Source organism: Sarcophilus harrisii, chromosome 5 (assembly GCF_902635505.1).
Source record: "Sarcophilus harrisii chromosome 5, mSarHar1.11, whole genome shotgun sequence".
NCBI classification, from domain to species: Eukaryota; Metazoa; Chordata; class Mammalia; order Dasyuromorphia; family Dasyuridae; genus Sarcophilus; species Sarcophilus harrisii.
Window position 1 is genome coordinate 167,371,469 of NC_045430.1, and position 17,009 is coordinate 167,388,477.

A 17,009-nucleotide genomic window follows, 5' to 3' on the forward strand; every position below is an offset into this window, starting at 1 on the left:
TTTGTTCCCTGGAGACCTTGGGCAGCTTAGTGACACAGTAGATAGAGCCCTGGGTCTGGAGTCAAGAAGATATGAGGTCAAATTCCTTATCTGTAAAATGAACTAAAAAAGGAAATAGCAAACTACTTCATTATTATTGCCAAGAAAACCCCAAATGGAGCCATAAAGAGTCAGAAATGACTGAAAGAACTCAAGAATAGCAACAATAGATGTTAACAAGTATATCTATGAAGGTGAGAAAATGGAAATCAGCTGGAACAAAATGCTGGAAAAAGTAAGATTTAAGAAATGGGAGATATTTGAGTTTATTATTTTCTGCTTTATCTTGTTAATCTATCTTATTAAGATGGACAAAAGAAGGAGTATATTCCATATTATGTGTGAGATGTCTTGTTTTACATTTAATCATTTGTTTGCCCGTTTTTGTATGGACTTATTACTACATTTAGTGTACTTCCATTTTTTCCCATTGCCAAAACTCCTGTTTTGCCTAATATAATTTAACTTTTAGTCTTAGAGAGCTACAAAGAGTGTTCAGAGGGACTTGACCAGCCATATGATTAGTATAGGTTTTGAGATAGACTTAAATTCAGGTCTTCCTTATTCTAAGCCCAATACTATATTCCCTATGTCATATTACCTCTCATTGTAGATTTATTATTGTATGATCATTTAAAGTATAAATAGGACATTGTTTATTCATATTAGCTAGCTCATTACCTTCCTCAAATTTATTAGAGAATTAAACTCCCCTATATAGCAGAAGTAAACTTTTGGGTAGTCAAAATAATTGATTTCATAAAAAAAATTATTAAAAGATACATCTGTTAATGGTTAATTAAAGTCTTGGCTTAAACTTGATTCCATTACCCCCACAAATAATGCTCAAATCAAACACAGCTTTCTGTTAGAATATATTTCTTTGTATAGAGAATACAAGGCTAATTCTAGGAGGTATCAACAGTATTCTTCAAACTTGAAACAAACTTTGATATATGTTATTTTCTTGAGTTTTTTGGTTTTCTTTTAGAAATAAAATTGCTCCAAGATATGTTAGCATATGTCTTTTCATTGCTTCTTCATTAGTTTTTGTATTTTGATATATATTTTCTTGGAGTAGAGACTCATAGAGCAGTAATGACCTTGCCAAGGATCAAGAGGTGTGTCTAGAAGAATTATAATCTCTTGTAACAGGATTTATGTGATTACTGTGTAAAACAGGACTTGTTCAGCAATGATTGATGACAATGCTGGAGGTATTGACTGATCATTAGAAATATTTATATGACAGGTCCCTTAAGGTGGTGGTAGAGTTGCAGGAGAGATTAACTGCACAAAATAAAAAAAAGGTTTCTACGAGTTCTCAGTGAATGATTTGAGTTCTTTTGCAATGTTCTTAATTATATTTTTGTTCTTTGTTCATGATGAAAACAATACATTTATTTGGCAAAGTGAAAGCAACGAATAATGTCTGCACATGTATTTCTTTGAGGAATCTTTCATTCTCTCTCCTTTCCCTTCTCTGCAAGAATACTTAGAATTATATAAATAATCTGAGAATTATTTGAAAGAATAATATGTGATACATTGAAATGTAAAATGTAAAAGCCACTCGAATAATTTTGCTTGTAGATTTAGCATGTTATTATAATTTATTGAACATGAATGATGCCATTTGTTAGAAAATTGCAATTCCAAAACTAAATCACAAATAATCAACAAAATAATCAACAATAATCACTGTCTAAATTGGGGAGAAGAGAATTTGACTTTGATTCTTTAATCTAGATCTCTTAATCTGAATCCTATTGATTGCTAATGAATAAGAACAGGATTAAGGCAAAGAAAAAGAATGTTTTAAATAAAAGTTAAAAAACAAGAAAGTAAAAGTATAATTCTCAGAGTTTATACAAGGCATAACATGGGATACTGGGAGGCACCTGATAATATTATTTATCTCATTGCTCATCCAGAACTCACATTTCCTACTGCAGTTTTCTATATTGCTCTGAGTCTGCAAAACATCTAAAAACAACTTTCCTTTAAAAATTAATTTTCCTTGAAATATTCATTCCAGTTAAATTGAAGGAAATATCTAATGAGTCTCTGAAGTGTCAAGGAACAAAAATTTAGAGAGAGGAAGTTTCAAAGAGCCATTTAAATAGAACAGATTTTAGTGTTTGACTTCTACCCCATTTTCTTTTCTCCAGGAATTTGAAAATTAGCAAATGTTTCAAAAAGCAAACACTATGTTCTATAAATATGACCCAAAATTCATGAATATTTTATTAAAGCATAATTTTGTTATTTATTTTGCTTTACTATTAATCTCCCAGAGAAAGCCTCAGTTTCCATACCTATAAAGTAGGAGTGACAATGCCTCTACAACCTATTTTACAAAGTTATTATGAGGAATAAGTTAGATAATAAATGTTATATCAAAAAGGATAACAAATATTAGCTTTTGCTGTTATTATTCATATTAGGTCTAAAACAAATTTTAACACAATAGTTACTTCTCTACTGATTTTTCTGATGTGATAAAAGATTAAGTTAGGAAAGAGTTAGTACCTTTTTCCAGGATCCATGAGTGGGTGGTGAATAAAAAAGGCATGTCATGGTGATTAAGCAAACCTTATCAGTATGCGTAAATATGTTGAACAGAACAAAATCATAACTTTAGCTCATTTGACAGACTGATACTTACATAATCAGTGATGCCAAAGTACTATAGCTGTGTTGCTTGAAAGATTTCTTTAGAATTAAACATGAGCTAAAGAGACAAATTCCTAGTACTTCATCAGATGGTTATTTCTTTATTTTTGCTAACACATTGCTTAAAGATAATGAGAAAAAAGAGCAAGTTGTCCTACTTCATTTCATTGGTATTCTATGTAAACCAAAGAACTAGAACCTCATGTATATTTATCTATTTTTAGTCATTCATTGAAAAAAAAGCTTTTTCATACCTTTTATTGTAAATAACTAAATTTAAAATGCTTGTCCCTTATGTTATAGTGGATGAAAGTTAATTGTTAGTTGGATTTAATTATACATCATAGCTTTTGTCCTGGAGACAATCCAAAAAGTAGATCATCTTGGTGTGTAATTTACCGAAACAGTTTCCAGGCAGCCTGCCATGTTAAAGACCATGTGATGCAATTGTCATTAAAATTAGAAAAAATATTAGTATACATATTTGAATTAGGACTGGGGGTGGAAATGAATGTTCACAGTGCTTTTAAAAGTGTTACTTATGGTCAAATTCAACCAATGATATAATTTCTACTATGGCAGTAATTAGATTCACAAATCATCCTCTTCAATCTCCCTATTTTGATAGCCTATTTAGACTTTTGATACATCTTACATTCTGCTATATAGTTTTTAATCTAGAGTTGTGCAATTTTTAAAATTTAAATAACTACTTTAAAATGTAATTAATTTCCTTTCTATCCTTTGTATATTATGCATACAAAAACATTATTCTGAGGAGTCCATAGGTATCACTAGTATACAAAGGGAGTGTGTGATATGAAAGGTTAAGAAGACCTTTTCTTTATGATCTTTTTAATGCTTTCTCTACTTCAAAAAATAATGCTTATTTCGGTTATCAAATGAAATTTTGAACTCTACCCAAGTACTTACTGTCATCTTTTAACTATTTTTTTAATCGGGACGCCTTATGTTCTTTATTTTTAAAAATACAATTAGTTCCTAAACAGAAGAATTCATTTTTCCATCAAAACATGGGAAAATATTTGGTATAGTATAATCTAAGCATTATTTTTTTGCCAATGGCAAAATCCATATCAATCAAAATTTGTCATTTTTTCTTTCTTTAAAGAACACATGAAAAAAGTTTTATTTTATCTCAATTAATATCAAATAATTCTGATTATCACAAATCTCAGAATGCTTTTTGAAAAATAGTTTTATGGCATCTTAAAACCATTTAGCATTATTCTTCCCTACTAACTAGCTTGTTATTTTATTAATTCTGCCTTATTAAATCTACTTAATAGTTATGAATTGGAATTACTTTAGAATGTATTTTAAAGTACTTAAAAAGGCAAACTTTTTTCTTATGGATTAGTTAGTAAATTAGCTTTGAGCTCCCAACAAGGAAATTTGAGTGCAACTCAGGATTTCCAACTAAAAAGGTAATTAAATTCATTTCACTCCAAATAACTCTTCAGACTCTCTCAAAAATAAACTTTTAAATCATGAAATTCATCATTCTTTCATCACAGTTAACTATAGTCTCGCATAAATTTGTTCTCCATAGCTATTCAGTCACTAAATGTTTTTAGGAAAGTTCTCTGTCATCTCTCAATGCTTCACACAGCTCTTTCAAAGATCAAAGATTACAGTTGAATGTTGATTCATCAAATTCTATTCCCTTTCTCTTAAAGATATAAAGACAATATTTTAAAACCCTGCGAGAGGATCAATTTAATCTGGAGTTGCACATAAGTTGGAAAGTTACACTCACAAGTGTGGTACATTGAACATATCTTCAGATTTTTTTTTTAATATTTTATTTTTCTATTTTTTCTCTTAAATATATTTATAATGTTAAATATTCCTCTGGTTAGGGAATGGGAGGAATAAAGAAGGGAAAATGTTGAGATATAAAAAATAAAACATTGATTAAAACCTATTTTAAAAATAAACAAGATCTGGGTTTGCTTCTAACTTCAACTCAAAATGGAAAATGTTCTGTATGTTACGATCATATATTTTACAAGTGTGTTTGGGAGAGAGAGAAAGTAGTAAAGGAGAAAGTTCAAAGTAATTGAAATGTCATATTTAAACTTAGAATTTCATTTCCTTTCAAGTTTTTGCTTGGTTGCTTATAACCATTATTGCAGAGAAAAATAACTGGGCAGATGTTTTAGCTTTAATTCACTACTTCATTGCCAATTGGAAATATTAAAAGAAACCAAGCCTATACTTCAGTTCCAAAGGAATATGATAAAGAAAATTCAATAAATGAAGAGTCTAGGAGAAGGGCAACTATGCAGAGGAAGAGTGTTATGTTGACCCTTTCTCCATTTTGGCTAATAATAAATGACCTAAGCTTTTAGGAAAGTCTTTAACGTAATTTCTTAAAATGACTTTGTGCAAAAAGATTTTCAAGGTGGAAAAAAAATCCCTACTTAGGAGTTTAAGTAAGTCATTGTTGATATTTTACATCCATCTCTAGCTGTCAAAGGATATGTTTTAAAAGTTCTGTAAAAATATAGCTGGTGCATTGGAAAGGGTACTTGATCTGAACTCAATAACACTACTCTTCATGAATTCATATCTGGACCAAGACACTTACTAATTGTATAGATCTAAACAAGTGACTTAACCCTGTTTGCCTTTGTTTACTCATCTGTAAAAATGACCTGGAGAAGGAAATAGCAAACTACTTTAATATCTTTACCAAGAAAACATTATGTGGGGTCACAAAGAGCTGGATGCAACTGAAAATTACCGAACAATAACAACAAATGATGTTGGCAATCTTGGTGATTGTCTCAACTTTAAAATGATAACAACAATAACAAGTGGTTTATATGATATTATAGGAAATGTATTTTTTTCAAAATAAAAGAGGAGAAATAATATTCAAGTATATAGATCAAACTGTAAATTATAGAAAGGCTAAGACTGGTTAAGTATACTATGCTAATGGAATATATAAATGTATAATGTGGTACGCAGTAAACACAGTCAACGAAAGAATATAAACCTTGAGTACAACAGTATTTGATGGAAAAAATAAGATTCATATAATAATTTTAAAAATGAATACTGAAGAATTACAAAGAACAAGAATGATCCCAAAGAACTACTTTATCCAATTCTTTGCAGAGATGGAGCTCCACAGAGGTTGGGTATTGCATATATGTTCGCATTTTTTCTGTGTATTGATTGATTATAATGTCTTTTTATCTCCCTCCTTTTTCTTTTTTTTATCTAAATTATTTTATATGGCTTGGCTTATATGGTTATAAAGATAACAATAAAAAGTATTTTTGAAAAAACAATAGGCTTAAAAGAACAAAGTCATATACTCTATGTAGATAGAATTTTTTTCTTGCTCCTAAGAGTGTAAACCATAAATTCAATCATTCATCTCAAAACTGTGTTCCATTAGTTATAAGAAAGACCAGGCAAAAAAAAATAGAAACATATTCATACAAATTATTTATTACTGTTAAAAATTAATTTAAAAGATATGCTCTTTTGTCAGTATCTAATCATAATATCAAAAATTTATAGCACCATGCATTTTAATTATGATTATGAGTAAGAAGACTTGCTTTTAACATCTAAATATTGCCTTCTAAGGATTTTCCATGAATATATGGTTTCTGGCATATTTTTAAAAATTATTCCTGCCTCAGTCAGATAATATACTTACTTTGATACTTATAAATATATGTAACCTAGCTGTAACATGATTTTTTTAAAATTCTGATTTAAAATATTCTGCTTTATTTTAATATCTTAAAAGTTAAGCCATATTTCCAGGATTTTCACTCTAAAGACCTTTGAAAAAGATAAAGTATTTTATATTATGTTTAAATTTTTTGATTCTCTTAAGTGTACAAGCCAAAATTACCATGCATATCCCTAACATTATATGTGTATATATTGCATATAAACATACATATATGTACATATATGCATGCATATATAATAGGAATATGTATGTACATATATGTGTGTACCTATGAAAAAATAACAGAACTGTCTCTTAGAGACCTTTTTTCAAAAGTCATTTTATTAGATGAATATCTTGGTCCATTAAACAAAGATTGCATGCATAATGTTCCATTCAATATAGTAGTCAGAGAAACATTTGAAATAGTTATCCAAGGAGGAAAAGATCCAAATATTCTTCATCCTACCCATTTTGGAGGAAACCCAAAATATAGCAAATAGATATGAAATAAAGCTATAAAGAACTTTATAAAATTCAAACACTTCATTTAATATCAGTTCCAGATTATCTGTAAGTAAATATTCTATGTTTATCTCCAGATCTCATATAAAATAATTTCTACTTCAGCATTATTCAACATCACTAACTACTCTTGGTTACTTAATGTTTTAAGTAATTTAAAACATTAAGTCATCCCCATACTATTGTATAGCCCTATCTCTTCACTAGTCCTCAAATCATCAGGAATAATAGATAAAGATATTCATAATAAAATCATGTAGCATGGGCCTATACAATACCAAAACAAACATTTATTAGCTTATTTGTTATTTATTTATTAGTTTGAACTACTATGTTCAAATCTGTGTTTTAAGTGCTGAGTATATAAAGATTTTTTTTTTTTTTTTTTTTTTACTAACGTAGTTATTTCTGTCCTCAAGGGAGAATGTGGTGAAAGCGTAAGAAAGACCCTGGGAAATCTTAAAGGAGAGGATATTTTAGACAAGAAAATCAAAGAAAGCCTGAGATGGCTCCTGAGTTAAGCCTTGAAGGAATAAAAGGAGTGTGGAAGGTAACAGTAAAAAGGAAGTACAATCCGGTATCAGTCAGTGATGGCTGGATAGATATTTGGAGGAAGGAGAAAACATGTTGATTTCAGAGAAAAAACTAATAATGCAGCTTATCTAGAATGTACTGCATCATAGAAGGTTAAGTTTTGGAGCCATATTGTAGAAATCCTCAAATGCTAAGTAGGCTAATGAGTCATAATTTTCACATATAAGCCATGAGGAGGCATAAAAGCTTTTTGATCAGGATAATTCTATCATCGTTCCTTTGCTTTCAGAAATTGTTTTCATAATAGGAAATGTTTAATGAAATAAATAAAAATATATTTTTATTTTTTTCAAAATTATTTAAAGTATAAAGGGAAGAGGGAAAAAACAAATTAAAAAGACTATTAGGAATCTACTACAGTAGCTCAGATGAATGGTTATGAAGGCCTGATCTAGACTTCTTAAACTTTCCCAGTCCCAACCCCTTTTCATTCAAGTAATTTTTATATGATCCTGGGCATATAGGTTTATAAAATAGGTATACAAATCAAACATATGCTGATCACAGTTTTGTGAGCTCCATATTTAATTATATGACCTCAAAAGGGGTCATGAACCACAGTTTAAAAAGCATTTACCTAGAATTTAAGAAGTATGAGAGAAGAAGAGGCTCTAAATAGGATTTTAAGCAATTTTAGTACCAACATAATATTAGTGAAACTGGGTGTTTGCTATCATTCAGAGAGAAGGATTGATCCATCACATTCTTCATTTTTTCCCTATAGTTATATAATTTGTTTTAAAGTTTTTGCTTACTTTCAAGCCACTCTCACCCAAAATATTGTACATTTTAAAAGAATACAACGTTGGAGAATTGGCAAGAAATTTCTCATTAACCTGGTTCTTTGCAGCAGTCTAAGAGGTAATGTTTTTTCAAAACTAGTATTCAGTTAAATGGGAAATCTGGAAGAGGAGACTAGTTATATAAGATTCTTTTTTATAAGAAGATTGTGAAATCAAATAGGTGGAAAAGCAAATATTTGTATTAACTGTACTGAAATTGAATCCTAGGTAAAATCCCTTTCACAAACATGTTTGTAGTATTACTTGGGAGAATGCAAAAATTTTACATATTAGCATTTCACAAACAGAGAATTCTTGGAATAAAAAAGTCAAAATTTTGAAAAGTTCCTTTCAGGAAAAGTGATATTTTGATTAAAATAATTAAAGTCACTTGATAATTTAATGGCATGATGGGTTTAATTGTTTTTAAAAATGCTTGTTCCCTGTAGATTTATTAAGAAGTAGGAAGAGAATATGTTTCTACTTTGGTCACTTTAATGAGATTGAGCTTTGATTGCTTATTAGCTTATTAGCTGCCATGCAAACTGTCACATATTTTCAAGATTTTAATTGATTCTGTATTAGTAGATAAATACAATCAAAGTATAATTAGAAGAAATGTGATAAATATTTTTCCCTTCTCAAATCACTGCAAAAAGTTGTTTGTTTGTTTGTTTGTTTGTTTGTTTTCAGAGAACAAAGCAAATTCTGCCTAGTCAGCTCCCTTGTCATGGAGATATCACAGTTGATTTTCAATTTTTATAGTTTTCCATTGGATGGGTGGAGAGAGGTATTTTATTTAATTTGAGGCAAATTCCTTCTCATTTAGAAAACATTTTCAGTGAAAAGCCACTGCAGGATTTCCTATTTGTTTTCTCCCTTCTGTTCTTTTTTTTACATTTCTTCTTTGGCATTAAGCATAAATTTCATGTTATGCTAATTGAATACAAGGAACAATGTCAGTACTACCTTGTTCAATCTAGAGCACAAGGCCATGCTTTCTTTCAAAAAATATTTAACAGAGTGTGCAGTTTTATGGATAACTATTCTCTATCATTTGTGTATGTATGTGTTTTGCTTAACTTATTTTAGAGGGGTTGGGTCTGTTTGCATGTATATGTTGGTGTTTTATTATTTGTTGATTGCTTGATTTTATCAATTTAAAAAGTCCTTTCCTGGTGATGAGGCTGAAGAAGGAAAACTTGTAAACCCTGAAGAGTCCCCATTATAGATGCTTTTAATGATTTCCTTTCCTATCGGTCTGTTGGATTTTTTTTTTTTTAATCTTGTTTTGTTTTTAAGTTTCATGTGTCTCTGTGGTGGTCTATGCCATTGGATATGACCTGGGCAGATTGCAGGGAGGGCAGATTTCTTTTTGTCAAAAATCCATTTGTCTGTTTTTGTCAGTGTGCATAAGGGAAAACAGAGGAAGAACCTATCATAGGAACTGCAATCTAAAGGGAGAAGGCATTCGAGGCAATGTAGATAACCCCCTCATTCTATATATGTGGAAACTAAGGCCCAGGAAAGATGAATAGTTTACATAAGGTCATAAAGATATTATATATAAGAGTTGGAATTTAACCTCAGGTATTCTGATATCAGGATCAGTACTCTTCCCACCATATTACATTTTTCTTCCTTAGGGAATAATAGACATGAAATTGAGTGCAAAATTTGGCTCATTTTGAAATTATATATGTAAATGTGTGTATGTTAGTGTGTTTGCATATGTTTGTGTGTGTAGTCATTCATTTGTTAATTCTTTCATTTGTTTAAAATACAAATATGCTCTGCCATCCTGGATCCATACCAGCCCTCCTGCTATAGTTGTCCCTTCATTATAAACAACTCAGTCTTTATTGATAGCAAAGGTTATATTGTCCATGCAGTACATTTTAGAAGAGGCAGGCTGGCCAGTACTCCAAGTCAGTAATAGCTAGATTCAAGTTCTACCTCCTTTTGTATGACTCTGGGAAAGTCACTTAACTATTCCTTCCTCTGGGCAATGTTTTAAAAATGTCATTTTGTGGTGAAGATGCTTATCTGCATTACTGGAAGGATTTTCTTCATCTAGTTATTCCTGATTAGTTCTAATCTCTTTCCCTGTCCCATCATATATACTGTGAATTGGCTTTTGATGTTCGGTTATTTTCAATCAAGTCCAATTTGTGATCCCATTAGGAGTTTTCTTGGCAAAGATACTAAACTAACTTTCTCACTTTCTCTCTCTCTCTCTCTCTCTCTCTCTCTCTCTCACACACACACACACACACCACACACACATACACACACCCATATAGATATACAAAATGCCCACACAATGGGGAACAGAGACAAGCAAGGGCAAGTGACTTGCCCAGGATCTAATTAATCCATTATAATCTAGAGGTTGGATTTGAATTTAGGTAATCCTGATGCCAGTCCTGGTGCTCTATTCATTGTGCCATCTAGCTGCCTTTATAACTTACTACCCTGACCGTATAAAGCAACATGTTGGTAATGCCTTATTATATGCATGAGAATTTTCTATTCTATAGATTACTTACACATCTGCAGGGCCATTCTTCCCCGAATATCAGCAGGGTCATAAAAAATCCATTATAAGAAATGAACAGGAAAATTGGGCATTATGGATGGGGCCACTATTATTTCCTAATTGAGAACCATAGTTCAATACCTTATCATATAACTTTTTTTGCCATTGGAACTGCACAACCAGCCAGTAGATATTGTAATTGCCTCAATTAGGGAACATATAGTGAATTATTTGTATCTCTCTAGGAATTTAATTATGTCCAATTTTGAATTGTGATCTCTTCTGACCTGTGTCAAGTTTTTCCTTCTAGATTTAAATCTAGAAATCCAGAAAGGTAAATTTTTTTGTTTTGAGAATTACCCCCGATATTGTCACTAATTTGAATTAGTTCTATTTTTTTCAGTATGCAGAATTTTTCTTTAAATGAAAAGGAGAATTAATGAAGTTCTTTCTTCTATTTTGATTCCTATATTTAATAGCAAATGCATATCCAGATTTGGGATACTGTGTTGAATCAGCATCTTACTAAAAAAGGAAGATGATTTTTTAAAAAGTCCATTAACAAAATATACATATCCAAATAGGATTGTAGCATATATTCTTTATAGCTAAATAAAGCCTCAGAAAGACAAGAGTTGGAAGAGATAGGAAAGATGGAAGTATTTGGAATCTCCAAATCTCAGTTCAATCTCAGTCCAGTACAGTATGCTTCAAAAAGAAGGTATATATAAATGTCACTGGGGATAGGGACTGGAGATGGCATGAAGGCAAAGCTAAGCAGCTTATTATAGATCTTTCCTCAATTTTTTTAAAAAAAAAATTTGTGCTAGAAAGGTTTCAACACTGAAGTGTGTAGCTCATTTTTCTGTGCTTCCCAGGGACTGTCAAACAGTGGTTCCTGAAGAAGCAATTCACTCTGTGATCTATATTTTGAAATTTCTGAACATTGTAACTAGTTTATAGATAAAGGAAGAAGGAAAGAGATGGTGTGAGATAGTCTGACTCAGCCTGTGAATTAACTTTGGACTTGTTTCTCATTGGGGTATGGACCTAATTTCTTTCCTTTATCAAGACTGTGAGGAGCTCCTCTTTGTATGTGTGATTCTAAGTACAAAAGTACCAATATCTATTCATTGCCTAAATTTCTAATATAGCTTTCCAAAGTCATTCTCTAGCCTCTAAAGCATGCTATGAGCACAGTAAACAGATTTAACACTTACCAAAGCCTTCTTTCCAGTCCATCATATATTGTTGTGTCATCCATCTAAGAAAATGAATAAGCAAATGCTACCTGGGGCTAAAGTAAGTTCTAATAAACCTAGATGCAACTTGCTACATTTTCTAATATTAATTTTTCAATAAAGACACATCTCTTCAGTGTACTACCATATATAAACTGGGCTTTGAACTTTCCATGATACATTTAACTTTACTCAGATTTGATAAATTTTAATAGCACAAGAAAAGAGTGATACTTTTGAGGAACTCAGAAATTTCAATAAAGTAATGTAACAAATATTGATAACTTATCCAAAAGGAAGGAGTTCATGACTGGACTTCGTGAAGAAGAATCTGTTTTTCTGGTACATTTATAAATGTCATTTCTGGTACACAAGAGTTATATAAAAGTGTTTTGTTTTCCCCATGGGAATAAAAGTAAGAAAAATAGCTTTTAATTCCTGGATTTTTTCCTCCTAAATTTAAACTGTTCTTTTCATATTTTTTTAATATATTGTACTGATTAGAGTGGATTTCAAATAGGGGCATAAAAGATGTTGTTTTAGGAACAGTCATGGTTGTCTCTTTAGAACAACTTTTTATTTTCCTTTACTTGTTAGTAAACAAGAAATTTCCTTGCATCAATAGTGTTACATTAGCATCCTATTAACTTCCTCTAACCTTCAGAAATTAGGAAAAGGTAGCAATTATGCTCTTAACAATTCACTTTAGAATTAACTAACTAATCATTCATTGCCCATAGCACTAATAAGTCATTAGTCTTATTGTGGCCCATTATAAGGTGCAATATGTAGAAGAGTTCATTTAGGTAATCCTTTCTGAGTGTTGATGAGGTTATTTATAGAGAATACAAACTTGAGATGATCAAGTGTAGGTTAAATCAGTGAAGCATGTTGGGTTTTTTTTTTCCTTTAGAAATATAAGGTTAAATTGTGGATATAAATCTGAATAGTTGTAGCTTTCAGAGGAACGGAACACTTACACAATGAAATCAATAAATTGACCATTCAGTTAGTGAATTTAACCCAACCTATATAATTCTCCTACCCCAAAACAAGTTTTGAATACTAGTCTTAAATTTCTGATCCTTCGAATCCAACCATTCTGGAGAGTAGTTTGGAACTATACTCAAAAAGTTATCAAACTGTGCATACCCTTTGATCTAGCAGTGTTACTACTGGGCTTATATCCCAAAGAGATTATAAAGATGGGAAAGGGACCTGTATGTGCATGAATGTTTGTGGCAACCCTTTTTGTAGTGGCTAGAAACTGGAAATTGAATGGATGCCCATCAGTTGGAGAATGGCTGAATAAATTGTGGGATATGAATATTATGGAATATTATTGTTCTGTAAGAAATGACCAACAGGATGATTTCAGAAAGGCCTGGAGAGACTTACACGAACTGATGCTGAGTGAAATGAGCAGGACCAGGAGATCATTATATACTTCAACAACAATACTATATGATGACCAGTTCTGATGGACCTGGCCATCCTCAGCAATGAGATCAACCAAATCATTTCCAATGGAGCAGTAATGAACTGAACCAGCTTATGCCCAGAAAAAGAACTCTGGGAGATGACTAAAAACCATTACATTGAATTCCCAATCCCTATATTTATGCACACCTGCATTTTTGATTTCCTTCACAAGCTAATTGTACAATATTTCAGAGTCTGATTCTTTTTGTACAGCAAAATAACGTTTTGGTCATGTATACTTATTGTGTATCTAATTTATATTTTAATATATTTAACATCTACTGGTCATCCTGCCATCTGGGGGAGGGGGTGGGGGGTAAGAGGTGAAAAATTGGAACAAGAGGTTTGGTAATTGTTAATGCTGTAAAGTTACCCATGCATATAACCTGTAAATAAAAGGCTATTAAATAAAAAAAATTTTTCTGATTCTTTCTACCCATATGCATTCAGATTTAGATTGTCAGTCCATTGTATTTATTAAATGATTATTGTACATAAAGGACTGTCTTAAGAAATGGAAAAAACAAAAGAAAAGCCAGGACAGGAGGTGGATTCTGCCCTCAAGAAACTCCCTAATGATAGAACTTCTACTGATAGAAACAATATAAGGATACCAAATATTACACCATTTTTAATTTATTATACTGATGCTAGCTATTATATTACTTATTATGCTAAATATAAGATATATACAGAATAAAGGAAAATAAATCAAAGAGAGGAAGACAGTATAATTCGAAGAAACTGAAAGAGGCCTTCTGCAGAAGTTATGATTTGTACTAAGTCCTGAAGAAAATCAGGGAAACTGAGTAGAACATTTCTGGCTTGGGAGAGAGAGAGACAACCAGAGCAAAGGTTTGAAGATGGAAAAATGGAGCATCTTATAGGAGCCAGAGCAAGTAGACCACTGGATTATTGACTTTTACAAAAGTAGGCACTTAATTTTTTGTCAAAAGGACTCAGTGACTTCTATCACTACATTTTCTCTGTTGAGTAGGATGATTATTTTGGAAATGAGTAGACACAAACTAAATAAATGAATATAGTTTAACAATAAAATAATTTTTTTCCTATTTCTCTTAAATATGAACATATTTATTCTAATTGTTCATCTCATTCTTACTATTCACACATAAAAATTACATACTATTTATACATAAGAAATGATCATTCTGGTAGACTTCACATAGGATTGCTGAAATTTAAATAGTAAAGGATAAAATGTGTGCTATAAATTAATAGTTTCATTAGGGAGCCCATAGGAAGCCACTATAGCATAATGGAAACTATGTAAAGAAGTCCTTATCTTTCCCCAGCATCCCTCAACATAGCTGTTTCATTTTCTAGGTTTTTTTTGTTTTATCATTTTCTGTTTCATGTTCTAGGCAGTGTTTCATTTTTGTTTTTGCATGACTAATACCAAGAACAATGTCTACCATGTAATAGAAATTTGAATGGGATAAACTGAGTGAAGAGCTCTCATAAGTATATGATCTTGATCTATACCCTGATTATAATTTATTTGTGCTATAGCCAAAAACCACAGGTGTTCACTTACATTTACCTCCTGTTCCCTCTGTCATTTTCACCACAATTAGAATTAAGTTCCTAACATGGTAAAGAATGTATCATTGGCAAGTATTCTTTGGGATAGATTTTACTCTCTGAGTAATTTTCTTCATTAGAATGTTAGCCTGAACTCCCTCAGTCCATTGGAGAAAAAGTCAAAAATGGGTAGGGGATTTTGCATTAGGATCTATATCATTCTATGATTGTAGCTTGTAGTTTACACTCCTCTACTGAAAACTTGTTGGGAATTGTCCTTTCTCTTGAGATCAAAAGAAATTCTTTTTGCTTTTTATCTAGAGAGTCTGATTTTAATTTGGGTGATGTTGTCCTGCACAAACTTAATAAACCTTGTTGCATTCAGTGAAATGTTTCCCCGTTGTGAGTAACACACTCGGTCATCATAAGAAATCAAAAAGAAACCAATTAACATTGGTTACAATTACACCTATTTATTGCTTTTTACCTTGCATGGAGTTTTCATTTTCTAGTATTTCTGCCCTCCTTTCTATCCAGCCCCTCCCTTTTCTTTCCCCTTTCTTCTCCTACGTCCTTATATGGTAAGACAAATTTCTATACTCAACTGAGTAAATACATTATTCCCTCTTTGAGCCAAAAACTAGTGAGATTAAGCTTCAGACAATGCTCACCCCCTTCCAAACTTCTTTCCTTCTATAGTAATAGGTCTTTTGTACCTCTCCATGTGATCTAATTTATCTCATTTTACCTCCCCTTTCCTCTTTTCCCAGTACAATTTTTTCCATCCCTTAATGTCTTTTTCTTTGATATCATAATATCAAAGTCAATTCATACCCAGTCTATGTATGTCTCCTTTAACTGCCCCAATAAAAGATATGATACAGATTTACAAGAATCATTTCCCCATCTGGGGATGCAAACAGTTTAGCCTGTTTTTTCACTGTTTACCTTTCTATGTTCCTCTTATTATTTTTGCCATTGAAAATGATTGAAAGTCTCTTAATTTATTGAAGATCTATCTCCTTCCCTAAAAGATAAGGATTTTTGTTTTTTTGTTTTTGTTTTTGTTTTGTTTTATTGCTGGATAGTTAATTCTTGGTTGTAACCCCTGGTCCTTTGCCTTCTGGAATATGGTATTACAAGTCCTCCAGTTCTTTATTGTAGAAGCTGCCAGATCATGGCTATTGCTTCTTGGTACTTGAATTGTTTTTTTCTGAGAGTTTGCAGTATTTTTCTATGATATTATAGTTCTGAAGTTTTGCAACAATGTTTCTTGGGTTTTCCTTGTGGTATGTCTTTCTGGGAGTGATTTATGGATTCTTTCAATGACTATCAGGGCAGTTTTTCTTGAACAATCCAGCATCTATTTAATTTTTTAAAATTTATTACATATATATTTTGGTGATGGCCATTAGGTGGAGCAATAATTTTTCAACTGTCTGTCCTCCATCTATATTCCAGATCAACTGTTTTTACAATGAGGCCTTTTATGTTTTCTACCACATTTTCCTTATTTTTTGCTTGTTTGACTGGTTCTTGATGTCTCATAGAGTCATTAGCTTCCATTTGTCTGGTTCTAGTTTTTAATGTGTGATTTTCTTCAGTTAGCTTTTGAATCTCTTTTTTCTATTTGATTAATTCTACTTTTCAAAGTGTTGCTTTCTTCAAATCAATTTTTTTTTTTTGCATTTGGCCAATTGTATTTTTAAGGAATTCTTTTCTTTTTTTTTAAGCTATCTACTATCTCTTGCATACCTCTTATTTCTTTCCCCAATTTTTTCTCCTATCTCTCTTATTTGGCTTTTAAAATCTTTTATGGACATTTTCAAGAAGCCTCTTTAGACTTGAGACAAATTCATATT

At 31.3% G+C, this 17,009-nt stretch overlaps 1 protein-coding gene across 2 annotated transcripts in view; it reads left to right on the top strand.

Annotated features, from left to right (window-relative positions):
- KCND2 (potassium voltage-gated channel subfamily D member 2) overlaps nucleotides 1-17,009 on the top strand; it is a 588,817-nt gene that overhangs the window by 251,107 nt on the left and 320,701 nt on the right. The window lies entirely within an intron of this gene.